We start from the raw sequence: 27,594 nt of genomic DNA, 5'->3' as shown, positions 1-27,594 counted from the left end.
TGATTAGCTGATTACTCCCACTGGCAGTGTTAGCAGTGATTACTGATTACTCCCTTCCGTTAGTCAGTAGACTAACACTGCCAACGGGAGTAATTAAAGACAGGACCCTCGATTTTTCTGTGATCACTGGAGCGTAGTGGGAAGTAGTACGGGGGTTGGAGAATCTGGAAGCAGGCTATCCAGCTGGCCCCCAAAACCCGAGAGAATGTGAAGGAAGCGTCCTGTGTTGCAGGAATGGGAAGACTTATTTACACATCATTTTGACTAGGATTAGAGTAATAATTTCTGCTTTAATTTGGTTTTGATAATATGAGTGAATGATACATAATTATAGAAGCAAAAGAAACAAAATCAAGAAATATTAGAAATATATTTTTTTAAAGATTTTATTTATCTGAGACAGAGTCTGTGCCGGGGCGGGGGCGGCGGGGGGGCAGGGGGAGGTGAGGCAGAAGCAGACTCCCTGCTCAGCAGGGAGCCCTGACTTGAGGCTTGATCTCAGGACCAAAGTGTTTGCAGATACTTAACGCACTGAGCCACGCAGGAGCCCTAGAAATCTATTTATAGTTCATTGAAAGAATGAGAATTAGAAAACTGACCTATTGAGGTAAGCTCTTATTTCTAATTCAATTTCTTGGTCTTTCTAAAAAAAATTTTTTTACTCTATCTTAGAGTAAAATCTGCTAAAATGCCAGGACCACATGTTAATTTTACATACATTTCCTCCAAGTATTTCAGAGGGGAAAGGGCTAGTGTAAAATTGTCTTAAAAATATAGTGAGCTAAGGGGGCACCTGGGTGGCTCAGACGGTTAAGCGTCTGCCTTCGGCTCAGGTCATGATCCCAGGGTCCTGGGATCGAGCCCCACATAGGGCTCCCTGCTCAGCAGGGAGCCTTCTTCTCCCTCTCCCTCTGCCTGCTGTTCCCCCTGCTTGTACTCTCTCCCTGTCTAATAAAAAAATAGAAAATCTTTGGAAAAAAAATATATAGTAAGCTAGGGGCGCCTGGGTGGCTCAGTCAGTTAAGCGTTTGCCTTCGGCTCAGGTCATGATCCAGGGGTCCTGGGACCGAGCCCCGTGTCGGGCTCCCTGCTTCTGCCTCTGCCTGCTGCCCCGCCCCCCCTCCCCCCCCGCTTGTGCTCTCTCACACTCTCTGTCAAATAAATTTAAAAAAAAAAATTTAAAAAAAAATAGTGAACTATACTATTTTACCCCTCACATTAGTTTAAGAAGAAATGAGGCATAAACAGGCCAAAAGAGAGAATAGTGTACATGCTTCTACAACACCCCCAATTAATCATTTTCAAGCTTGTCTGATTTTGCTCTTCTTTAATAAACAACAACAGAATAAAACAGAAAGAGTTTTGGAGGCAAACAGATATGGACTCGACTCCCAATTTTACTGTTACTTAACTGAATTCCTTGGAAGAGTTAATTGCTCTACTCTGAGCCTCAGATTCCTCATTTATAACATTAGAATAGTCTATTTTCCCTTCTTATTTTAAAGAATAGAGATAATATATCTAGGGTAAAAATTTGATGAATTGAAATCATAACAATTTTTATTAAGGAATATGGGCGACAGATAGAAAAAGGCTAAAGCCCTTCAACAAGTGTCATATAAATACTTAACAGCATCCATAGAAATGATATTTATAATTATAAATTTACAAACTTTCTAAGTTAAAATGTCTAGTCTCTTCAAGATAGCCAGCATTATATAATGGACAGCAGACTACACTGAGAGTCAGGAAATCCAGGTTTGATCTTTGGCTGATTCATTTGGGAGAGTTGTTAGCCTTTTCTGAAACTTAATTTCCTCACTTAATAAATGAGAAAATGTAAGTAAAGCACTAAACGGAATGCCAGTCACAGAAGAGCTCCAGAAATTAGTCTCCCCCTCCTTCTCCTTATTATCACCACCACCACCATTGTCCACTGAGCATCCATTAAACATCTTAAACTGGTGTTTCGGTAAGGTCCCCTTTAACTATGAAACACTTTGCCGCCCTATGATATTTCTTATTCCATGGATTCTAGGCAAATAAACACAGAAATGCAAAATACAGTTTTCATTGTATGCTGTCATCAGAAAAGCCTAAAAAAGTTAAAGTTTATCCTGTCATGTAGGCATCTTTCTCTCAAACACATGCTTTTCTAAAAGAGCCACTTAAGCTATTCCCACTCAAGGAAGAAAAAGACATACTCACAAAATATTGCTTAATTTACCTTATGTTTTTTGCATTTTAATTTTCATGGTTGGCTATTAAAGCCATAAAGAACTTCGCCAAAATTAAGCAGAATACAATAAAATACTAACTGGAACTGATAAGTCAGTGTGTGGATAAATATTTTAATGACAATTTGGTTTTACAGAAGTATATTCTCTTCGGGCGCCTGGGTGGCTCAGTTGGTTGGGCGACTGCCTTCAGCTCAGGTCATGATCCTGGAGTCCCGGGATCGAGTCCCGCATCGGGCTCCCTGCTCAGTGGGGAGTCTGCTTCTCCCTCTCCCGCTCCCCCTCTCATGTTCACTCTCTCTCTCTCTCAAATAAATAAATAAAGTATTTAAAAAAAAAAAGAAGTATATTCTCTTCAACCTAACAACTTTGATAATGCATTATCTACAAAAAAAAAAAGGGTTATTAAAGTTTTGTAAGAGGGATCTACTCTTCATCTTCTAAAACCTTCGAGATCACCAGGGATGAGTTTTGAATAGCTACCCCCCAGTGCTGTGTTTTGAGAAGACAGAGACTGAGGCTAGGGTATCGCTACTGATTTCCTTGACTTTTCCTGCTCCACATCACTTAAAACTACAAGCAAACAATGTTGCAAGCAAACGAGCTATTAACCAAAATTTTTAAAGCTTTATGACTCCTGATTCATGAAATACTTTGCAGTAAAAAAATCTGTAAACATGGGTGATCATTTGGAATGCTCTGTGTGGTTAAGAAAACACAGATCCATTACATTATCAGTTACAAAAGAGAGTGTTTCTAAGGGTCTGGTGATACGGTAAATCTCCAGTACAGCTGTTGGGGTCTCAGTGATGGACTTCTGAAGGGCAATCTGGCAATACGTATCAAAAGCCTTTAAAAAACCCAGCCTAGCTTTTAACCTATCGATTCTACTTTTAGGTATATCCTAAAGGAAAACTTAGCAATGTGTACAGATTTGGCAATAACATTTACTGCAGAAGTGATTATAACAACACACTCACATACACAAGGGAAAACCTCATAAATGTCCAATAGTTGAGGGTATTTAAATAAGTTATGTTCATCAATAAAATAGAATGTACCTTTGAAAATGCTGTTGTAAAAAAGTATTTATTGACATAAAATATGTTCTTGATATGGGGGGGGGCAGAAGCAGATATTTGTAGCCTAGCTTTGGCTGGCTCTCATACCAAATATGGATTTACCTTACTGCAAGGGGACACAGATAAATTCAAACCCTGGAGGCTATCCATTCTTTCTATCTATCTATCTATCTATCTATCTATCTATCTATCTATCTATCTATCTATCTATCATCTATCTATCTATCTATCCTTGCTAAACTAGGTGGTTGGGGAAGCCTGGATTTGTGAGATGATCTGCCATTTCCCTGCACAAGAGGCAAATGAGCAGAATATGAAAAATAAAATATATGTTCAGAATGTTTATGTTCTTATGGGGAAAAAAGTATAAATGCACACAGCAAAAGATCTAGAAGGATATGCTGTGAACAGTACACTAAAAGTAGTTTTAATTTTCTCTGGTTGGTAATCATGCTTTTTAAAAATGTTCTTTTTTTTTTTTTCTATTTTCCCCCCAACATACACAGCAATATGTATGACTTTAGAAAAATTAAAACAAATAAAAAGAGCAATCAAGAACTAGCATACATTTTTCTTTTAGATAGGTCAAGTTATTCAATCCACATAGTTCATTCTGTGGGCTAAAGGTATAGCATGGCTTTCAAGCTAATCCTAAGAGATTACCACACAATAATACTGGGTGTTGATATAGGATGCTCAGTTCTAGAAAGAGATGCAGGCATTTCTACATTTCTAAATATTGTTTTATACATGTTTTCTAATTTTTGACTTTAGAAAAACAATGGAAAACTTTATATACATTTAGTACTCTCACAGTAAAATACGTGAAATTGCCCATGCAAGCAATCTATTTTATGACATAATTATAAATGGTGAAATTGTGTCCTGAAAGATTTTTCAAAAGGGAAATTTAGTATTGTCAATCATTAGGAGAAAGGTAATAAAAGGCAAGTGAAATATTTGTAGATATTCCTCCAAGACTTAATTTAAATAGCATATCAGGAGTTACAGCAGTATGTGATTAAATTAAATGAAGTTTATAGGCCACAGGGCCAAACATGTTAATTAATAGTTTGAATGAATTGACTTAAGTCGTTTGGCTTAAAGTAATAAATAGCAAACATAGGACAAAGTCTGAGTGTGTGAGCTGGGAGGGTGGTCGGAGAGACTCAGCCAAAGTGTTAGAGACTGAGCTGATTCAGAATGCTGTGGCCAGAGCTACAGAGGGCCCAGCAGCTGATTCAATGGAGTATGAGAATGGCAGCTCAGGAACAGAATAGACACTTCTGGATAGGAAGTAGGCAGAGATAATTCCAGGAGTGGAAGTGCTTATAACATCTGGGCTAAGAAGTGGTGCTAGAGAGGGTCTACAGGGCTCAAAAGGTAGAAGACAACAGTAATAATGGTAGAATGGGAAAAAAGCACCCAGTGAGACTGGCCAAGCTCTCAAACATTATGGCACCTTGAAAGGTTTAATTCCTTATCCTTCCCATTGTTGTGTTTCTGGAGCCAGGTGCCAATGGCTAACCATATACCTATCACAGTGATAACTCATACTTGATTGCAGCAGTTGCCAGCTGTTGGGCAGATGTCTGGATTATAAAGCGTCACTTCTTGAATTCTGGCATGTTCCTTGGGTGCGGGAGAGAGGGGTAACAAACTCAGCTCCTGTCATAATTTCTCTTAATTAAAATTTTTCTCTATATTAAATGCTATGGCTTTCCTAAAATGTGGAACTTGAAATTATTATTACCCTAATTTATGACTTAATAAGCTTTATTTCACTTACTCAAATGACCATCTATAATTTTAGGCTTGGAAAGTAGTAATCATCCATTCAACCAATGTTTATTTAACATCTATCTCCACAAATAGAAAGATAAACCCATGATATGACATAGTTTCTTTTAATTAATTTACTGGCAAATATCAGCATGAGAAACAAAAATATGGCTGCATAATGACATGGTCTTTGTTTATAATTGAAATTCCAATGACCAACTCTAATGTCAGGAAACCTTAATTAACAATTCAAAAAAAAAAATCTCTCTCTGAGGAGTATGTAAAAACTGAGTGTCCTATACTAATTCTTTGATTTCTGAAAATGACACAAATTTAAAATTCAGTATTTTTAGTATTATTGCAGTACTATATATAAATGCATTTAATTAATATACCATAATTTATTAGTATAGTATCTAAGTGTATCGGAGGGGATGTGCGCTTGTCTAGGCCACAAAGTTGATATCCAGAGTTAGGGAGGAATATTTAGCTAATTAATGAAGTATTTTTAGCCAAAAATACCTGCCTTGATGAGAGCCATTAGTCACAGAGCAGGGTGTAAGGTTCAAGTCTTGGGTCTCAGGGAAGGAAGCAGTGCCTCAGAGTTAACAGAACAGATCACTGCTTACTTAGAATAGTTTAAGGAGCACCAGGAAGGCCTGTAAGCTCCAAAATTCCCTCCCAGCTTCTTGTTAATGCCTAAAGTTCTGCTATATTAAAAATTTCTTAAAAACAAAACAAAATATTCTTTAAGGAAAAAAAAGATTTATTTCTTAGTTTGAGGTTTGATCCTCTTTAATATGTCACTACCTCTAGGATTTGATCATTCATTTAAAAGATACTTATTTTGTACCTCCTATGTGGCAGTTCTTGGAGTCAGAAGTACAGCAGAGAAGGACAGAGAACGCCCCTGTTTTCATGGAGCTTTCATTCAGATCATCGTGGGGAATGACAATAAACAAGTAAATAAAGGCCAATTTCAGATGGTGATATGTGATCTGAAGAAAATAAGCTAGAATAAAATGATAACGGGGACTGGAAAGTTTGGGGGAAGGATAACATTAAATAGGGTGGTCAAGGAAGGCCTCTCTGAAGAGGAGACAACTGAGCTGAGTCCTGAATGATGAAGCCAGTCATGCTAAGGAAGGGTACAGAGAGGGGAGCAAGTGCAAATATCCTGATGCCAAAACAAGCTTGTCTGTTAGAGGGAATTTATGAAACCAATGTTAATTGAATGAGGTGAATTCATAAGGGGATACTGACATAAGATGAGGTCAAGAGAGAAGAGGGCCTGGATGTGTTGGGATCAATGTATGTCCTGTCCTACTTACCCTTATTGAACTGCCTGTTCAGATATTACATCAGAGCAACCCTAAGTCTGTGGGGACACACACTGCACATGAGACCTGGCACCAAGAGACCTGGGATCCAGACCAATATTTTATCTCTAAATATACCATTAAAGGCCATTTTGGAGAGAACATGACTACCTTCTTTAAACAGCGACAAATTTATAAAGGCTAGATTAGGAATATTCATTTACTCACTGAACATTCATAAATTTATTTAAACTCTTAAGTCTACCTATATATTAATTCCTCACAGTTCCTTAATTTTATAAGTTCACCACCAAATCGCTGAATAACATATCCCACTACCACCACTTTGAGTATGAAGAAACTTACTTTAAGAAAAAAATTTAAACTTAATACTTTATAAATCCTAAGTCTATGTTTCTCTCTGTCACAAAGTCTGTTTCTCTCTGTCACAAAATAACATATTTTGCCCATCCTTATATGATTATTTTTCAATATCTTTTATTACGTTGTTCTGTTCTGTCTTCCTTAAAAAGTTAAACACGAAAACTACACTTAGGGTATACACATTTCCATCCTGCCACTTGCTTTCATTATTGGTTTAAGATAACAATTTATAAAGAAACTTTATACAAGGATTATGATTTTAAGATGTTTTCATTATAACATGTATCTTATGAGAACTACATCTCTGACTTCAGCTTCTTCTTTATAATGTCCTCAGCGACAAGATCTAATTTATATTTTGTTTCGTTTTCTCCTTGAATTTTTAGGCCTGCACACATTTCTGGACTCAGCTAATTTACACTACAGTAAACATTCTTGCCACTAATTAATTGATTCCATTAGCAAATATCTACACCTACTTGGCGTTACGTCCTAAAGAAGCAAGTGGAGGCTGAAAGAGTGTCTGAGTTCCATCTTCCTGCTCAGCGGGGCCAAAACTGATGGGAAGAGAACCTTTTATTCTGTACACAAAGGGAGAATTTTCTCTGAGTGGTCTGTTCAAAACAAGTGTCTGTTTCTAATAACCTACCTAGGGGAACAGCTTTTTCTAATTGGTGCTAAAGCTCTATTTAGGCTAGAGTAGGGTTGGCCTGGTGGTGAATAAAAACACTGAATGAGGCACAGTCATGATTGAAGAAGCATATAGTTTAAGAATGCAAATAAGAGGAGAAAGGCTTATACAAATTAGTTTAAAAAATATAAATATCAGAGAACATCTCACAGTAGTATGAGATTTTACTATAGAGAAAGAGACCATTAAAAATCAGAGATCTGGAAAGTTTCATGAACCTGGGTCTTAAATAATGGGTAAAAATTATCACATGTACAGAGAAAGAAAACTGTTAAAGAGAAGAGAATGCTAGGCATTAAATGCAGAGGTAAGAAAGAACATGCCATGTTTTTAGGATGAGTAGTGCAGTTTGGCTGAAGTGGAAGATGTTATAGGCTAAGAGTAGCAGAGGTTAAGTCCAGAAAAGCAGATTAGACTCAGGTTGCTATGTGGATTCCTGTAAAAAGAGTCACTGAAGCTGATGGAGCTAGAGAATAACATACAAATGATAAATACGGAAGATTATGTAACATAGTGGAGGGAGTCATTAGGCTGTTTACAATACTCTGTTCTCCTTGCAGGTGCAAGGTAAGCTTATTTTTCCTTACCCCGTTGAGGCTAGAAGTGATCTTTTGACTTGTTTTGACAAGTGAAATGTTAGTGGAAATGAGTCATGTTGCTTCTGGGTGGAAGCATTTAACTGATGTCGATAAACTCCAACTTCTCTTTACTTCTGCCTGGGACTGTGGAAGACGGGGCCGCTATCAGGCTAGGTCCCTGAATGACTACAATGGGAAGAAATAACTTGTGTTGGTTAATGTCACTAGGAGTTTAGGGTTGTTTATCACAACAGCACAATCTCATTTGTTTTGACTAACAAAGAGACTGGAATAAAAGAGACACAATAAAAACCCAGGCTCCTATATTGCTATTACTAGAAGAAAGCAAAGACTAATGTAAAAGTTATTTGCAAGGTACCATCTGTACAGCTTAGTATCTGGATCTGGGAATAAGATATAAATAAGAGCTCAAATTAGTAAGCATTTACCATATGCCAATGGCTACTCTACATGCTTTATAGGAATCAACTCACAACAACCTTTTTGGAAGAGGAAACTAACACCCTTAAAGAGCGTAGTGTTTGCCTGTGTAGTGCTGGTTTAGAAAGCGATCACCACTGAACCAGTGGAATTTTCCAATGGAGAGGTTCCATAGGAGGAAGCTGCACACTTAGGACAAGTGCTCAAGGGAAGAGTCGGGGCTAAAAAGATGGAGTGAATAAATATTTGTTGAATAGGAGAGGATAGAGGAAGTTAGGAGGCAGCTTACATAGGGAAGCCAAGAGTGTAAAGACCGAAATAACAAGGCTTGAGAAGATACTCTGCAGAATACTTATAAAGGTTAGGAAGAAGAGGACTGAGAGAGGAATAGAGACATATTCTCAGAAATAAGAAAAATAGAATAGGGCTAAATTCCATGAAAGACAAGAGAAGAATGCGGTTCAAGAAAGTTGAGGTGGTCAAGTGATGCAAAGAATTCATCAGCAGGAACATTTAAGAAAGGCTCTTGATTTAGCACTTGAGAGAACACAACTGGCCTTTAAGAAAGCAGCTACTGAAATAGAGATCAAAGTCAGTTTCCAAGAAGCTGACAAAGAAACTCGAACAGAGAGGAAGCTATTAAGGTGGATACAATGTTGGAGAGATTTGAAATTGAAGAGAAAGAAAGAAATGGTAAAGTCTTGGGAGTGTCAAAATGAAGAGAACAGTTATGAAAATAAGGATTACTAGTATATTACTTTTTTTAAAGGCAAAATCAGAGGAACTTGAAGAGAGAAAGATTAAAAAGAAAGTCAAAAATTGATACAAGATATTCTTCAAGATGGATAAGTATCTGAGTTTAAGAACTCAAGTGAAAAAGTTTGATTTAGCACATTAAACTTCTTTGTTTCTTTGCTCATTGGGCCTTCTTTTCCTAACCTAGCACATGAGGAGGTTAGAGATCATTAATAGATTTTAACCTCCACATTTTTATGGCTTTAATACCTCTGTTAATCTTTTTAAAATTAATTCCTTTCAAATTTTCATGGTTCTTTTTCTCTTTTTAATTCAGCTTTGCCTATTGTTCCTCCCAGTTTTCCTTGGTATATGATTTTTAAGTAATAACATCTTTCCCTTCACAGGTGTTTGAAATAAACTCCACAATTCTAACCCAGCTACTCAATGTGTGTATCATCCCCTTAAATTGTTCTATTGTTTCATCTGTACTTTTCAGCTAAACTCGATTATTTCTATGTGTAACTATTTGAGGCAAGAATAGACTTCCCTCGCACTCATTTTCATTTCAGCCTCTTCTGATTTCACCACATGATTCCACCGTATATGCTACACCATAAAAAGGTCCATGACAAATATCAGAAGGTATCCTCACAGGCCTATAATTTCAAGCATCAATTTGCATTTTTCACCATTCTTATCAATATCAAAGGAACACTAATAGTTAAGATTTTGTGAAAATAAAAAAAATAGACTGAGAGCTTTGATTTATTCTTGCTAATCGTCCAACTCCATAAGTGTATCAAGTTTGTAGAGTATTTAACAAATGATGACTATTCCACACTATCAAAATGATTACACTAAATAAAAATTCACATTATGCCTCTAAAGATAATACTGAAAGCTAGGCTATAATATGAAAATATTCTTGGACTATAACTTACCCACATCAAATCATGTATTATGAAAATATTTCTGGACTGTAATTTTTACTGGTATGAAATGACTAGATGTTGTGTTTCAAAATGTATAAAAATGTATGAATGGCTATATATTAAGAATATTAATTCTCCAGACTATAAAGTACAAAATACATTAGTCCCATATTTTGAAAAATAGTGGGTACTCTGATTTTTTTGAAAACTTGATTATGGATCAAATCCAAATTTTAAATATATCTCTACTTTCTGTAATCACATTGCGTGCATCATTTCAGAGAATGAGAACATGCTTTAAACTTACATATCTTGATGAAATCTAATTACTCATTATCTATGTAACTTCCATAGCTAATCAAATCAATCTTTCAAATTCACAGAAGAATCTACCAGAATTTCTGGAGTCCCATGGGATTAAAAAAATCCAGAACTGATTCTACAGTTTTTTTCCAAGAGGCCAAATACATATTCCCCGTACATTATTCTTTTATATTTGGAAACAGTGATGCTTTTATTAAAGTTGTGTATGTTTTCCTTCTATTTGGCTGACAATGACTGAGAAAAGACAAGTAGTTCCTTGCCCTTTTGCCTTTCTTAGCAACTGTTAGAGACAGGTAAAATGATTTGTAGGGCACCACTGTTCCAAGTTTCTGGAACTTGTGGCTTTATGTCACATTATTCTTCTTAATGAGCTCTGAATTATTGCTCGCAAAAGATAGCCATTTTTTACCATCTATCTTCTTTGCAGCAGGGCTCAGGAGACTGGGCCACAGGATTTGGAAATGTCAGGGAAGAGCACATTGTGCTTTCTGAGACAGTGTTGTTAACAGTTATCAGTCCTCTTGCTCGCGTGGGAAAAAATTAGGGCTCTGGGCTTAGAAATAAAAGACCAAGAAAGGGTCTTTCCTCCAATAGTACACACTAACAGCCCACAATTACAGATATTTAAAAAATATCTAAACAACAAAGCTCCAAGTGAGAATTTTTTATACTTCTTAATTTAATTTTAGTGGGGATTAAAAATCGTCTAAGGATTATATGTGTGAGTGCATATATGCATATGTATGTGTACTGTTTATATTTTTTATTTTCCGTATATTATGATGTTTTGACAACTTAAAAATCTTCCTGACTGGAAAGAAATTGCCAATTGTTAGAGATAGTGAAGGGCTCAGCCCCGTGCTTGCCTTTGGTATGCAAATTAGACAAATTCAGAGCCGCGCCTTCTCTATTTGGCTTAGTCAAACCAAACCCATACTTGCCCTGCCCTAAATCATTCCAGGGCCTGGTACCAGGCAATAGAAGACCACTCCTAAAACCCAAAGCCCAGCTGGAAGGAATTACTCAAACCTGCCAATCTGAAACTGTTTACTCTGCCCTATCTTGTCTTTCTAGTCCCCCAAAAAGGTTCTGGCCTTAACTCTTGCCTCATTCCTGCCCCTTCTACCTTCTGAACCCTACACATGACGTGACACGCCTCCTGGTTCCTAGGACCTGTTATCATAAACTTCATTTTCCTGAGCTCCTCCTGTGTCTCCCCTTGTGGCCACACCTGAACTGACCATCACATAGAACACTGAAGACTGTGTATGTATGTATCTATAAATTGACTGTACTTCCTGTCAAGGACCATGGTTTATTGTCTTAGTTAATCAGTTTAGAAAAACAAGATAATAAACTAGAAGAATTATGAAGCAAAATTCCCAGGTAGCTTTAATGTGTAAATTATTTTGTGAAGTATAGTACTGTATCTAGGTTAAGACTTAAACTTGCATATTTTAAGTTCAATTTAGGCATTTCATGTGGAAAACAAAATACTTATATGACAGGTAATCCCTTACTTTTTGTTAAAATATACTGTTCTTGCCTAATTAGATGAATACCAGTAATTTCCCTTTGACTAAATCCAGCGTTAATAAATGCACGATATTAAAATTCCCAAGATTATGCCTTTATACACCACTAAAGAGCATTTTATTATTCTTTCGTGTGAAGACACACGGATATACCTGATTTAACTTAGAATATTGCTTAGCTTGTGTCTGTGCATGTAGACAATGTAACTCAAGTATAAGTTTGTATAAGATTATAATCTAATTTAATGATTAAAATGACAGTAATATTTTGACTAGGTGTGCTTGGTCATACATACTGAATCCTCCTTGGAATCTCTTAAAGAAAGGCTTTCAGCTCATTAGAAATCTAAACTTATTTTTTTCCTTCCTTCAGTCCCACAAATATTATGAATTTCTGCTCTGGAATGATGTCTCAGAGCAGGCACAGTGCTAGGCTTTGAAGGGTAGGAAAGCCACTGGACTTGGAGTTGACATAGGAAAGGAAGTTACGTAAGCTATCTTTTAGTCTAGTATATAGTGTTTGAAGTTTTCTTACTATTATTATAAATCTGAAGGACATAAAGAATAACATGATAAAACTATGCAGTATACAATAAATAAATAAATAAATAAATAAATAAATAAATAAATAAATAAATAAATAAATAAATAAATAAAAAAAACCAAACCACTGCCAGATTTTTCTGGAGCTAAAGTGATTTATTCAAGGCAACAAAATCTGGTAATTTTTCAAGAAGTGAGACCTAAATTTAAGTTCTGAATCAGTCAGACATGGTTTTCTATCCTATTTCTATCATTTAATAGTTCATGACCTTGAGCATATTTTTTAACCTGTTCTGAGCTTTTGTTTTCTTGTGTATTTATTATATACCCTTCCTCTTGAATGGAAGCTATCTGCATGGGGCAAGGATTTTACCTCTTCTGTTCACTGCTAAATCCCAGGTTTTAAAATAATGCCTGCTGCCTGGTTAAGTATTCAGTAAATATTTATTGAATAAGTGAATTAATTCATCTAACAAAAATAATAATACTCTCACAAGTTTGTGATGAGGATTAAATGAAATAAAATATATACAGCATTTAGCACAACATCTAGAATATGGTTAAGCTATGTTAGCTCTAAATTATATATGTTTACAATTAAATAGGGACATTGAGGCTTTACTAAGCACAGAAACTTAAACTTGCTAGGTTTATTTGAAGAAGCAGCTATATTACATTGAGAAGTACTGTGGCCTCATAGAAATGGTCTCTCAGACTTCATGTAGGTAAATAATTCCCATACCGTCAGTCATTTCAAAGTTAAAAAGATGTGTTTCGGTGAAAATATTTATAAGATGACTTTGTTACACAGATATTAAATTAATAATACGTTTACAAGTAAATTCAATTTAGCAGACATTTACTGAGTAACTATAAAATGTCATATACTGTGGTTGGTAGTGAATGAAAAATTATACACTTTGGGCACTAAATGAAATGGTACATACAATCTATGTGAATAAATGCACTCTTCCATTTTGTTGGTAAATAATGATTACAATGGGAAATTCTCTTTATTCTACAGATCATCCTCCTGAAAACACTCCCACACTCCAAAACTCAGACTTTACCTTAAACTCCCTTTTGCCTAGAAAGAATGCCAATTTAAGTGCTATTTATTGCTTTTAGCTCACTGTTATTAAGATTGGATAAAAATCTCACTGAGGTTAGAGACTTAGTGAAAGACAAGGAAGAGGTCATTGAAAAGGAGTCACCATTTAACCCGGGGTACACTCGTGGCAGAAGCATTCCCATGAAACATTAAAATATTATTTTCTCAAGTTTGTTTTGAAAACTAACAGCCAAAACTTAAGTCAAGGATATTATGACTTCCATTACAGAAACTAATAAAGTTCCCTTTTCAAATGAATTTTGTGATGTCAAAGGCTAGAAAATAATAAATAATAGTGAAAATAAATACTGATTAATCATCATAATGAAATAATAAATCGAATTTAACAAATAAATGTCATGTCTCAAACATTCTACTCTTTTACATTTGTAAGCTACTTTTTGCTTTCATGGATATTTATTTTTCATTTTCTTTAATGAATATAACCTGCCACTTGAACTCATGTTTGAGTGAGTGAATAATGAATTGCATGTACAAAAAAATAAATAGAAGGTATTCTTCTTCGCCTTGACATTTCTTACAGAATTCAATTATAAGCATAAAATAAGCATATATTGTTATTATGTTTTCTATTGCCCTGAATGTTTGTTTTATAGTAGAATTCTGATTTAAAATATTGAAACCAATAATCTTGCTAATTGGCATTAAATGGAGACCCTAAAATTTTAATTTAAATATATAAATTATTTATTAAATTTTTTATTAAATGTTTATTAAATTCTACATGATTAAATCCTTACATTCAGAAATTCTTACATTCCCAAAATGGAAATTATAAATCCTCAGAAATTTTTGAATGATTATGTTTTAGATTATTACACAATGGAGCTATCAAATTGCCCAAGATTTATCGCTAGCCATTTAAAGTCAAATTTATATAAATAAACACAATTAGGCCATTTTTTTCAAGTAGTCACATATAAAAGTTTAATACAAAAATACTATGGCTCTAAAAGATAGGATTACCAATCAAACTGTTGTACTATAAAAAGACCAGACTGTGTACCAATTTGATTGCTCGTCTATTTCCTTAAAAAAAAAAACAAAAAAAAACTACTATCCTTCCTTTCTTCTTTCCAACAAACATGTATCTTTTCTAACCAAGATTTCTTAAACCATGCTTCTCTCAGGAGAAATCACAAAGAGCTTGACTTTATTTGAGTATTTTACTTTGCTGAATTATACTTCATGAACGCTCCACATCTGCACCGTCCAGGACTATAGGCGCTAGCAACATGTGGCTAATGAACACTTGAAATGAGCTTTGTCCAAACTGAGATGCATTGTAAGTGTAATATACACACTGGTTTAGAAGTCTTAGTACACTCCTCCCCAAGATAAAATACAGCATTCATTTTTCATATAGATTAAAATCTGAAATGGAATTATTTTGACTATATTAGGTTAAATAAAAGATATTGTTAAATTATTTTACCTGTTCCCTTTTTATTATTTTAATGTACCTATTAAGATTATTAAACTTACCTATGCGGCTCACATTATATTTATTGGATATTGCTGCTCTAGATAAATGGTTTAAAATGGCATAATTCCAGCAGAAATATTTGATATAAAATGTATTTCCCTATGTAAATTATCCTTTCCCTTTGACATTAATTATGGAATTAGTGACATGTGAATAAAATGGACTAAAACAAAAACTTTTATAAAGGCAACCAAACGATATCACTGACAAAACATTAAGCTTAATACTAAAAATTACGACTATAATACAATTGATATTCAAAATAAAACACAAAGAAAGTGCATTAAAAGGAAAAACACAAAGCAGAATAATATTTAGCAAAAGAAATGTTATAAAGATAAGGCACACATAGGCTCTAAAACAAACAATCCATCTTTGTATTTTAACACTTATTTGGACATTTGTACTTTATTTCTGTTAAAGGCAATGATTCCTAATCTTGAACAAAGAATATCTATGATTTGCATATCTACTAAGAAAAGTAATTATCTATTGCGAAGCCAGGTGAATTTAATCAAGACACTCACACTCAAGATGTAGCTGTACTACTCAGGCCGTAACCGAGGAAACAACATAGTTTGTGCCTCAGTTGCCCTATTATATAAAAAGAGGATAATAAGATCTCAACCTTATTCAGAAAGTTGCTACAAGCCTTTCTGTCTCCCTTCTTTCTAGCTCATTTAATCAGGTATTCTTACTCTTCAATATTATGAGAACTTCGATTCTCTCGCTTTTTCTCCAATTATCTTTGAGTAACTTAGAGTCCATAGCCCATCATTTCAATTCACCTTTTTTAGTGTCCCTCCTCCTATGACATCCAACTGACAGAATCCTTTTTTTTTTTTTTTAAAGATTTACTTATTTATTTGAGAGAGAGAAATAAAAAGAGAGAAAGCACGTGAGTGGGGTGGGGCTGCGGGAGAGAATTTTCAAGCAGACTCCCCACTGAGCGTGGAGCCCTGCACAGGGCTTGGTCTCAAGACTCATGAGATCATGACCTTAGCCGAAACCAAGAGTTGGACACTTAACCGACTGAGCCACCTGGGTGCTCCCTGGCAGAACCTTTTGATGAATCCTACCACGTGCTTCTTCTATGCCTATATCTCTCAACACCGTAGGATTGTTGAAATAAAAATCAGTAGGACACATTGGTTCCACTATAATTCACTGGCGTGAGCCTCAACAGTTACTCTACACATGCACTCCTCACTCTCCGCAATAACCACTGCACCCCTTCTTCACGGTACTCAAACTTTCCACCTTTTGCTATTTTCCCTATATTTCATTGAGAAAATGGAAGCTATCAGAAGCAATTAATTCTTACCTTAGAAATAGTATATATATGCTAATATTTATACCCACGTGTAGATACACACACATAAATATGCCAATCATCTCTAAATTTAAGTTAGCTGAGTAGCTTCTTTTCCAAATGCCAGAACTATTTATCCAATTGCCTACTTGTAATAAGCAATCAGATGTCACACAGGATGTTACAAATGTGATGTGCCACAAACTGAACTGAACCCTTTTTTTTCCCTCAAATATATTCCTCTCTCAGCCTTCCCTGTTCCACTAAAGAGTATAACTACTCATCAAGTTGCCTAACCTGGACATCCAAGAGACTCCCTTGACCTCTCCCTTTCCTTCAGCTCCACACCTAATCTATCACTAGGGCTTACAGATCCTACCTCTAAGATATAATCAGACCTTCCATTTCTTGCCATCCTGACTTCTACTGCTCAAGTCCATGCCACTCTTGTGCACCCTACCACAATAGCATCCTAGCTGCTCGTGTTCCATTTTCCACACAAGCAGCCAGAGCGATTTTTTTTTTCCTAAAACATAAATTGGGTTAGTCACTCTTATGCTAAAATTCTTCAATGTTTTCTCATCATTCTTGGGAAAAATCCAAAATCCATAAAATAGAAACTATCAGAAGAAATTCCCTTATCTTCCAACAGATAGTCTATAAACCTAATTGCCTTTGCACATTATTCTTTTTGCCCTCCTAAGGAAAAAAAAAAAAGTCCCTCCTCCTTGAAAATACCAATTCCTCCAAGGAGCGGAGGACCCCACCGTTGCTCCAAGGTCCTACAAGACTGTGCATGATTTTTTTTTTTTAAAGATTTTATTCATTTATTTGGCAGAGAGAGACACAGCGAGAGAGGGAACACAAGCAGGGGGAGTGGGAGAGGGAGAAACAGGCTTCCTGTGGAGCAGGGAGCCCGATGCGGGGCTCGATCCCAGAACCCTGGGATCATGACCCGAGCCAAAGGCAGACGCTTAACCGACTGAGCCACCCAGGCGCCCCAAGACTGTGCATGATTGACCTTCTCTTTCACCTCATCTCATTTTTCTTTATACTTTACAGCCACAGAAGCCTCTTTTAAATTTATGAAAAAATGCCAAGAATTTTTCCACCTCAGGACTTTCACATATATTATACTCCACTTGAAATATTCCTCTGAATAACTTATGAAATAGAAACTACTATAAGCACGCAAAAAGAATGTGAAGCACAGAAAGGTTATGAGGTTTGTCCAGGTTCTCATTGCTAGGAAGTCATGAAGCTGGAATTGGAACCCAGCAGTCTGCTTCTAGAACACATGCTCCTAGCCATCAGACTTTACCAATACTTCAAGAAGAAGAAAACAAATGCCACTTAGCTTATACCACGGGTTGCCAAAGTTCAGCCTGCATCAGAATAATCTGGAGGGCTTATTAAAACAGATTACTCTGCCCCATTCCCAGAGTTTTTGACTCACTAAAAGTGGAGTGGTGCCTGAAAATCTGCATTTCTAACAAGTTCCCAGGAGATGCTGATGCTACAGATCCAGCAACCATATTTTGAGACTTATTAGCTAGGACTTACGTAGTACAACTGTATCTTATGTAACAAGACAGTAGGCCTTCATCTGCTGTTTGGTAAACAACATTCAGGTCACTCCTTTTGTTTTGCTCAGTTAAAAGACTTGCATTTATTACCTACCTAGATGTAGCCCCCAATCAGAGTTTGATTTTATCTCTACTTACCCAAACAGCATTTTTGCTTTCATGTCCTCCTATAATAGTAGGTCAGAGAAAAGTTAGGGTGGAAATTCAAGTATTCCACCCATTAAAGGATAGTTCTATATTTTAAAATTATTAGCAAAATGATGTTAATAAGTAACGCCATAGGCTTATGAAACTGGAGTTCTGACTTTAGGACTATATAGCATCTGTCTTGAGACAAATAATTTGATCTCTCAGGTCTCAGTACTTCGACTGTAAACTTAAGGGGATGAATATTATAGAACGTAATATAATTCAGTTACAGAAGGCAGAAATTCTAAAATGACCCAAAGAGAAAGTTGCAAAGCAGAGGTTTTTATTAAGGCTAATAAGCTTAGAGTAATACAGAACATGATTATTCCATCTAAGAAAATAACAAATATATTAAAATGCATTTAGCTTGGTCCTAATTATATTAACATGAAAAACAGAAAAGGAAAATGAATAATTTTCACAATTATTTGAATGTATATATGAATTGGTCACTGAAACAGAAAACGTTTAAGAATTTAGAAAACTATTAGCTATGAGCCTCTGGCGTTCCCTCTCCAGTCGTTAACTATAGTAACATTAATACTAATAACGATAATACTAATAGCTACTGCTTATCTAATACTTACTTTGCACTGGGCTTTATGCAAGAGAATTCACATACTTTCTAATCCATACAACCCTATGAAATGAGTACTATTATCTCTTATTTCACAGATGAGAAAACGGAGTTTTATAGTGATCTTTTACAAATAAAATTTCTGCAAAAATTTCTTTAATGGGGGTGCCTGGGTGGCTCAGTCTGTTGGGCATCTGCCTTCGGCTCAGGTCATGATCCCACGATCCTGAGATCGAGCCCCGCATTGGGCTCTCTGTTCAGCGGGGAGCCTGCTTCTCCCTCTCCCTCTGCTGATGCTCGCCCTGCTTGTGCTCTCTCTCTGTCAAATAAATAAAAATAAAATCTTAAAAAAAAATTTCTTTAATGGCTCCTTTGTTTATCGAACGAGACAGAAACTGTTGCACGGCCTACAAATGAGTCATGGTCTGACCCATGCCAAACATTTCATCTCTGTTTCTTTCTCCCTTAGCTCTCAAACTTCATACTCTAGAAATACATGTAGTTCTCTGAAATACCTACACCCTTTCAGCTTTCTGCGCCCTGACATCTGCTTTTTTTTCTCTCTCATAAACATCCTTCTTCACATGGCCACCTGGCAAGCCACCACATTTCTTTTGAGTCACTGCTGGAACAAGGACTCTTCTGTGAAGACTTCCCCAATCTCTCACCCACCAGCTCGGGTAGCTTCGATGGGTTTTTCCTAGGTCAACTGTATATAGGGTAAGACCTCGCAATAACATATGCCACACTAATGTGAAATTAGATAGAACACAATTGCCAATCTGCTCCCATCTTCTGCCTAGCACCTGCTGGCAAATGCATGGGCTCAAATTCTTCTCTTCTGGGAGGGGGATGGCAAGGCTCTGGAGCCCATCTGGAGAAACAGGCTAGTCCTCCCAGTCCTCTGACATGTCCTGGGAAAACCAACACGGAGATAACTGGACTCTGCCACTATCCTGAAAGTCTCCGTCAGCCACAGAATTCAGAATTGCTTTCATTTTTGGTGTGTTCCCTAAACAACTGCAGCCAGGTGGTGCCGAAATGCAACTGGAATCTGGGCATTTGGGCTCAGGCAGCATGACTGCTGGTTGTCCCAGGCTTACCCAGGTCATCGAATGAATCTAACAATGTGGCAACATTACACTAGACGCCACGAATTTTTGGATACAAATTACAGTGTTTTCTCAGGGTCTTATGATATCTCCATCACAGAAATTCTATTACAATTGTGCACTCTCTTCTCATGGAGCTTGGAAAGCTCATTTGGCCAGAGTCCTTCAGCAGCCTAGCACCTGAGACTTGGTACTAAGTAGCTCTAAAGAAATAGCTTACTGAATAAATGAATTCAGTAAATTCATTATGTGAATGAACGCTCCCAGTAACGTAGGGATAATTCAATAATAATGTGTAAGCAGCATCTAGTGAGTTTCATAAGTTATTTTGTACTGAATAAATATTGGCTGATGATAAAACAGAAGTTCCTAATACATGTTTTGGAAATCTATAGATGCCAATCAATTCCCAAATATTTATTTGCACATCTACCGTGTACAAGACACTGGAGTCAATGTTATGCCAACTCTAAAGAAGCAGAAGCCATGGTATTTGTTCTAAAACCACTTATAACACAGTTTTGCTAAATGAAACTTAGAGACAAAATAGAACCCAAGGCGACACCTGGTAAGTGTCAAGTAAATGCTAAAGACATCAAATAGTCAAGAATTCCAGCGAATAAATTAAGGAATGCCACTGATCTCCTCTGTCCATCTGTCCATGTCACAACAGCTTTCCATCCCCTCTAGGCCACGCGGCTGCTTACGGCTGCATGCATGCTTCTGTGCCGACACAGAAAGCATTGCACTGACTTGCAGCAGCTTCCTTCCTTCTTCCACTTAAGCTAACCCTTCCACCTTCTAGGGTCCCCACACTATATTTAAGTTATATCTTCAATCATGTGCAGACACCTAAAGCATATAGTGGGATGTCAATAAATATTTTCATTGATTTGTTATACAATCTAATTAAGTCTCAGTTCTGTCCCTATATAAAAAAAAATATCTAGTCCAGAATATATCACTTTGCTGTTCGGTTGCTAATTAAAGTAGAGATCTAAGGCATAATTTAAGGAAGAATTTATATTTGAATCCAACGTGGAGTGACATTCAGGAATTGCTAAATCAGATCACATTGTAGCCCATCTAGCTAGCCCAAGGTTCTGTAGACAATAAATATTTTTTTCTCTTACAAATTGAAGATGTTTAGCCACTCTAAAACAGGTGAAACTATATTTTTATTTATGTATGTATTTATTTATTTATTTTTATTATTATGTTCAGTTAGCCAACATATAGTACATCATTAGTTTTTGATGTAGTGTTCAACGATTCATTAGTTGCGTATAACACCCAGTGCTCATCACAACATGTGCCTGTATTTTTAAAATTTAGTCTAGCATATCAAGAAAATAAAAATTGTAATGAAATAGAGTGCAGCTGACTAGACAGTATCTCTTACTCTGTTATGTAAGAGATTATTTTTATATCTTAATGCCTCAAAGATTAGAAGATAAAATGACTTCTTATTTGAGTATCTAAAATGTAGTGTTTTTTAAAAAAGATTTATTTATTTTAGAGAGAGAGAGAGAGACAGTGAGCAAGCATGAGAAGGGGCAGAGGGAGAGGAAGAGAGAAAATCTCAAGCAGACTCCCCACTGAGTGCAGAGCCCGACAGGGGGCTCGAGCCCATGATCCCAAGATCATGACCTGAGCTGAAATCGAGTCAGATGCTCAACTGACTGAGCCACCCAGGTGCCCCTAAAATGTAGTCTTTTGATAACATTTTGAAAAGCCATTACTCTTGGAAACACCCCTGATACTCAAATATCCAACTGAACAGCACAGAGGAACTTCTAAATACCCTCCACAAAATTGGACAAATGTATTCTTGCCCATGTTATCAGTATGTCCCTGCTGATCAGACAGTAACTGGGGAGAACACAAATTTAGAGCTAGATCATTCCCACTCCTAAAACTGGCACATCTGGGGATCTCCCCAAGTATGACCAATAAGCTATCCTTTCATTAGACTCAGAAGAACCTCCCTGTTTTGCCTGTTGTAAATAGAGTGACTAAATAGCTTTTACATTTATAAGAGGAAAATATTTATTTGTCACTTATGGAATCTTGGGCGAGATGGGTTAAGATGTGATCTCATGTAGCAATTGCCTGAGTGTTACTCCAGACTAGATTCAAATTCCCTCCCCCACCTCACTGATATGAGGAATTCTTAATCGCAGGAAACAAACTGAGGGTTGCTGGAGTGGGGGGTGGGGTGGGAGGGATGGGATGACTGGGTGATAGACACTGGGGAGGGTATGTGCTCTGGTAAGCGCTGTGAATTGTGCAAGACTGTTGAATCTCAGATCTGTACCTCTGAAACAAATAATGCAATATATGTTAAGAAAAAAAAAAGGAGAAGAAGAAGAAGGTAGCAGGAGGGGAAGAATGAAGCGGGGGAAATCGGAGGGGTAGACGAACCATGAGAGACGATGGACTCTGAAAAACAAACTGAGGGTTCTAGAGGGGAGGGGGGTGGGAGGATGGGTTAGCCTGGTGATGGGTATTAAAGAGGGCACATTCTGTATGGAGCACTGGGTGTTATGCACAAACAATGAATCATGGAACACTACATCTAAAACTAATGATGTAATGTATGGGGATTAACATAAGAATAAAAAAAAAAATTCCCTCCCCCTTTTCCCAAGTCACCAACCACTGAAAGAAAGCCTTGCAAATGAGAAACATGGACCGGGTCAGTATCAGTTGGCTACAGTTGACTTACCAACCCAGTCTTCATTCCTAGCAATTTTAAATTAGTAGTGCATGACTTTGTAAGTGTTGGTGTTTCACATATAAATTTTGCCTTTAAAGCTGTAGTTAATATTTCTTTTTCATTGTGTTTATCTTAGCAAATATTTACCGGTGTTTACTATGTGTCACTGTTATAAATACTTGGCTAGTTTTAATTTATGTAATCCTCAAACAATCCGATGAGGAAACTGTTATTATCATCACAATTTCATAGATGAGAAAATTGGGCACAGAGAGGCTAAGTAACTTTTCCAAGATATGAAGTGGGAGATAATAAGTGGGGGAGGCAGGATTCAAACCCAACTGTCTGGTTCCAGAGCCTGTACTCTTATTAAACATAATGCTATATTCTACACACATTCTTCTTTCATTTATTTACCCATCCATCCATTCTAACATTTAGTGAGCATTTACTATATATGCCAGCTCCAGGCTGAACATTGGCAATAGGCAGAGACAAGTAAGATACTCAGAAGATGTTTGTGAATTAATGGCTTTACTTCAACTTTATTCTACTTAGTGAATCCTTAGGTTACTTCTTCTTCTTCTTTTTTTTTTTTTTAAGATTTATTTATTTATTTAGAGGGTGGGGAGGGGCAGAGGGAAAGGATCTTTTTTTTTTTTTTTTAAGATTTTAGTTTTTTATTTTTTTGATAGAGACATAGCAAGAGCAGGAACACAAGCAGGGGGAGTGGGAGAGGGAGAAGCAGGCTTCCCGCGGAGCAGGGACCCCGATGCGGGGCTCGATCCCAGGACCCTGGGATCATGACCTGAGCCGAAGGCAGATGCTTAACGACTGAGCCACCCAGGCGCCCAAGGGAAAGGATCTTAAGCAGACTCCTGGCTCCTGGAGCCCAGCACATGACTCAGTCTCATGACCCTGAGATCATGAACTGAGCTGAAATCAAGAGTTTGATAATTCACCAACTGAGCCACTCAGGCACCGCCCCCACCGTAGGTTACTTCTTAAGTAACTGTAAATTAAAACAAGTACAACCTTAAAAGGCAATATTTTAGGATAGCCAAGAACAGACCCATTTATAGAAAAAATTAACTTGAAATAGGTGAATGTTCTAGAGAGCTAACACTTAACTAAAATTAAATTCATATGGTGTTATAGATTTTCCTATCTTTTAAAAGCCACTAAAATACTTTAACTTTTTCTTGATGACCAGGATAAGAATCGTAAATATCAGTTATTATTCTGAGTTTTAGATAATTTGTAACTCAGGGCTGAATGGACACTAGGTTCATAATGAAAATTGGCTTGAAAACTTGTACTTCCTCTTTGATCCATTATCTCTGGAGACAAATGTGGCTTTTCATATCTTGAAAATTATTGAGGAAATCAAAGACCAAAGCAGCTTTACTGAAGGATATTTGTCTTTAAAAAAAATTTTTTCATGTATATAGAACAGGGCCTGGCAAGTAATAAGCACTCAATAAATATTTATTGAATATATGAATGAAGTAATTCAACCAATCATCAAACCCTACTTGATTCATTCTTTGTAATAATCTTGGACTTTTCCCTTACTTGTCCTTTTTTGCTACCTCTTTAGTCCAGCACCTTATTAAAACCAAACTAAAATAACTTCATTTTTCAGATTAATTGGAATAGTTAGTAACACTCTGAGGCAATATATCAAATGCTGGAATACGGTGAAACTGGGAATGTGAATTTGAGCCTCAGAACTTAACTGGTATCACATAAGACTGTTCCCCTTACATTTATTTCCTTACACAAGACAAATACAGAATCATTGGTTATTTAATATGTGTAACCATCTAACATTCAATATATGTAACTATGAAATATTCAATAATGGAATATATCATTATAATAACGGTTATTATATTGTATTATAATTATTTAAATGTCCATGTCTTCCTCCAGCTTTGACTTCCTCAAGACAAGAACTATTTTCATATATCTCAGTATCTTTCTGAAATTATCACAATGGACAAAATGTTGCTACTGGACAAATGGCTAGAGGAAGGAAAGGAGGTAAAGAAAGAGAGAGGACAGGATGTGGGAAGAAAGAAGGAAAGGAGGAAGCTAATTAGTTCATTGCCTATCAAACACCACTAAGGAGAGAGTCCACTTAGTTAATCTACATGTTCATTTCTTTCTATATTTCACTGGTGACTAGGGGAAAAGGCTGACTCTTTCCCATATATGGTGTTATTTCCACCACAGTGCAATGAAATTAATAATGTCTCGACACTGAAAAATGTGACTTTTGCAGGTCTTTTCCTTTTTTTCCTGCTTTTTGTATTTTAGTTTTATAATACTGTTGCTGTCTGTTTTAAGACTGATATCCCAACATTCTTCCTAGAAAACTTGTTTAAAAAGTCTTAAATAATAATCACTGCTTGATTATATGCTGTATGTTTTTTTATACGCTGTATGTTATAAAATGAACCAAAACAGTGAATAAGAATCACCTATAACTTTTTAAGCTAATGAGTTATTTATTTAATCTAAAGCAACACACAGTTCTCAGTGAGAAGAATTACTGCTTTTCGTTAATGGATATAGAAATGACTAACATGTGTCTTTACCCTCATGAAGACTGCAGTCCAGAAATACCTCAATATTATCCCAAGGAGGAAGAAAGCACAGATGAAAAGGTTACTAGATACTCTTTCAAGAAATTATCAATAATTAACTTAAGGAACTAAGTGGCTCATTCAAATAATAATATAAATATGCTTTATATGGTTGGGTAAAAAGCAAAAAATATTAAGCATTCATTTTTCAAAGATATAAATTATAATCTAGTTCATGTTCTTTGGAGTTTAGGTTAAATGTTAAAAGTTTACATTAAATGTTACTTAAATGTTAAAATGATGATCTAAACCTGAATTGCATAGAGACAAGAGACTTGAAGACCATCTGGCTCTCTTTATGAATGATAAAACTGAAAAATGACAATACTCGCCCCAGGTCTCAGTGTTAACAGCGAATGGAATTAGAATATATCCAACCGAGTGCCAATTCTACCATAACATATGGAAATATGCTAGGAAAATCGTTGGATATTAACTCTGCTTATCACATTGTGCTCTACATTTGTCTAAAAATACAAGAGCTTTATTATGCTTTAAGTAAAAATAGAGTTATGAAATAATCTTTTCTTAGACATGACAGACTAAATCTCAATCAAAATTTCTGTCCATACATGCATTTGCTTTCGCTGTTCAAGCAACAAATAAGGGTGTCCACCTTGGCAGGCTTGAGGACGCCGATTTTTCAGTCACCTCGGGTTTTATTTTGAGCAAGATTGCAGCAATATGACAGGCAAGAATGGTTAAATTGCCCCTTTCAGCTCCAACCTAGGAGCGCTGATTCATAGGCATCAATCAGGTGGAAGCTGACTGACAGAACAGCATGTTTTATTTTTATTGCAAATTTTGTTTCAGAGAGAATATTGAGAAGTCAAATTTAGAATTAAAAAAAATGAATAACATACCATAATCTTTTTAACTTAAAAATAATTCTTTGTATTAACATTTAGACAATTTTATTCTCTCTAACAAAGGAGTTAACACTGGGATTTTAAACTTCTTTGAAAATTTTACTCCCCAAGTTAGGAGCAAAGTGTGTTTTGCCAATCATTTTCCTTTAACTGACATATATATATCAGCATTTCTAAAGTACTATAATCACATATAAAGTGAAGTTCTGCTCTATACAATAATTAAAAAGACTGTGTATTATGAACACTAAGTGTGAAACTTTAACCTAAAAATTTGTAATCATCAACTAGAAATAGAGTGACTCTCTTTATTAAGTTTTATTCTATGAATTCTCGTAAGTGTCTTTAAGTTCTTCCTTTATAGTACTATCTCACACTACATAAGGAATTCTAAAATTTTTATATTTCTTATCCATTGTAATAAACACATAAAGTGGGGTTAAAAAAGGAAACTCCTCTATCATTGAGATGACTTTCCTAGTTATTGCAAGTATTTTTACTTCCTTCTAGTAATTTATTTCCTCTGCTGAAATTTTCAGTAGGCAGTGCCAATGGAAGTTCATAGTGTACTGTCCAGAGCTGCTGTCCATTTGTATTTATTGTGTCCTTAATATGATTCTAAATAATATTTGTAGTCATATCATAAATGTTCTGGTAAGAAATCAATGTAGTGGCTTAAGAATTTCCTTAAATTATACACTTAAATATATAAATGTATACAGATCTTTGGCAGCCTGAGGACAAGCAGAAATTTGATAAGGCTATGCGAATAGCTCAGAATTCAGCACAAGAGAGAAGAAAAAATTTCCCCAAAACTTATCTTAAGGTACTGGGTTTTGTTGATTAAAGCAGAAGACAACATTCCACATAACCTAATCAGTACAAAATGTAAAGATTATTTTGCTCATAATTATAGTCTCTAGAAATTCACAAAGATATATTTTCTTTTAAATGTATATATTCCTACACATTTTAAAAGTCCATTACCCTAAAAATGTAAACCTATTTGAATACATTAGATTATAAGATATCCATGAAATACAGAATGTATGCCAATATACACAATGACAGCTCATATATATAATTTTTATAATTTAAATATTAATATGTATAGTGTGATTAATTTTGCACAAAGCTGAGTTAAGCTGTACATATAAATTTCTGAGTTACTAGGTCAGAAAAAAGAAGGTAAAGCTGTGGGCAGATTTCCAAAGCATAGTTATTGGTGTTACTCACTGTATATAGAAGTATTCCAAATTCTAGAGTGATATAAGAAAAGCTCTCTATCATTTAAAAAACAAATCTGAGAAGGATATTATGATTACTATTTATACTTAAGTTACATCAATAGACAAAAGAGGGCTCTTTTTAAAGA

The 27,594-nt window shown here is 35.8% G+C and overlaps 1 protein-coding gene across 34 annotated transcripts in view; it reads right to left on the bottom strand.

Moving 5' to 3' along the window:
* The window catches only part of RIMS2 (regulating synaptic membrane exocytosis 2), a 580,329-nt gene that overhangs the window by 82,848 nt on the left and 469,887 nt on the right, over positions 1-27,594 (bottom strand). The window lies entirely within an intron of this gene.

Source organism: Mirounga leonina, unplaced genomic scaffold (genome assembly GCF_011800145.1).
Source record: "Mirounga leonina isolate KUSES-001 unplaced genomic scaffold, KU_Mleo_1.0 Mir_165, whole genome shotgun sequence".
In the NCBI taxonomy this organism is placed as follows: domain Eukaryota; kingdom Metazoa; phylum Chordata; class Mammalia; order Carnivora; family Phocidae; genus Mirounga; species Mirounga leonina.
Note: the sequence above shows the minus strand (reverse complement) of the source record. Positions and strands in the feature narration are given on the sequence as shown.